The sequence below is a fragment of the Camelina sativa genome, chromosome 7 (genome assembly GCF_000633955.1).
Source record: "Camelina sativa cultivar DH55 chromosome 7, Cs, whole genome shotgun sequence".
Taxonomy (NCBI): domain Eukaryota; kingdom Viridiplantae; phylum Streptophyta; class Magnoliopsida; order Brassicales; family Brassicaceae; genus Camelina; species Camelina sativa.
The window spans coordinates 1,115,702-1,117,126 of record NC_025691.1 but is presented as its reverse complement, the minus strand read 5'-3'; the positions used below and the strand labels follow the sequence as shown (position 1 = coordinate 1,117,126).

Genomic DNA, 1,425 nt, shown 5'->3' with positions numbered 1-1,425 from the left:
CCTGAATTTAACTCATTTGGTTGGGAAAACATGTGCTGCTCTCTTCCTTGTCTTTCTCAAGAGGTTCTAGTCTGTTCTTTGCAGGGGCAAGTTCCTACTTAAGTAACAAATCAATTTCGAAAAAAATAAGTTCTGCAATACTCTAACATTAGAAGAATGCTTATGATACAATTCCTACTTCATCCAAAGAAGAATCACCCTCCTATTCAGAAGAATAGTCATCCTTCAGCTTTGATGGAGATTCCTTTGCAAGGTTTTTCTTAGTCTAAAAAGCAAATTAAAGGGACAAGATGAGTATAAAGAGAACACTGCACAATTGAAACTCAAGTTAACTAAATTTGCCACATTGTTCACTACAAATTAAACAAAGAGACTGGCGTTATACCTTCTCTCTAACTGAATTGCAATCAAGGTATGCAAAAGTCACACAAACAAGAAGAAGTGATCGAAACGTTACCACTGAGTGTACATATCGAGAATAACGATCTTATCACCGACGGCTTTAACAATTGGCCAGAGTGTATCCTTATCAACCTCCGTAACCTGGCCGACACTAACATTCACTGTTTCTAAGCTACACCTCGCCACACACCTCTTACCAGAATCTAAAACACCACCACCACTACCAGAACAGAACCTGATTCTCGTCGCGACCAGTGATGGTTGATGAACAGAACAAAGTGTTGAACACGACAAGGAAAAAAAGAATGGACCACAAATTGAATTGAAATCAAAACCAGTGATGCATAAAATAGAGCTGATGCGAAGCTCGACGATGTCGTATTGTCCAAATGAAGAGCCTTGTCAACCACAAAACTTGCTCCACCGTTTGTTTGAGGAGTAGGTACGAAGCTGGATTCTAAACTCTCTCCAGAACTTGAATCTTCCTCACCTTTGACTTCCAAATGAAGAGCCTTTTTCTGCATCAACTTAAGCATATTAAGGAATCCATTGTTTCTAGAAGGAGACAAACTCTGCTGCAAACCAAGAAGAAGATAAAACCCTCAAAATATCAGGGACAGGTCTACCAGATAAACCCTGGACTAAAATAGCAGCAAGCCCTTTAGTGATAGACGAATCAGAATCAGCTTCATAGACAACGTTGCGTTGGTCATCGAAGAAATCCCTAACCCAAACCTGAGAAACACAACCTTCAACTTTATTCTCCCTCGTCTTGAATCGAGATCGAGTGGTTTAAGATGTTCTCCGTATAATATAAGCTGTTTGTATTTAGCTCTCGGCTCTTGTACCGATTGGAATAGCTTCACTATCTCTTGTAGCTTCGGAGGAAGCTCTTCGATTGGTTGACAGTCTTCAGAACTCGACGGAGATGAAGCTGATGGTGGACGAACGTTTCCGGTTGAAATTTTCTGGAAGGTGAGGATCGTCCAACGAAATGAAGGGAGTTCCGAAGGTTTTAGCAGT

General features: G+C 40.6%; 1 pseudogene; it reads right to left on the bottom strand.

Annotated features, from left to right (window-relative positions):
- Window positions 1–1,418, bottom strand: LOC109125374 (annotated as a pseudogene).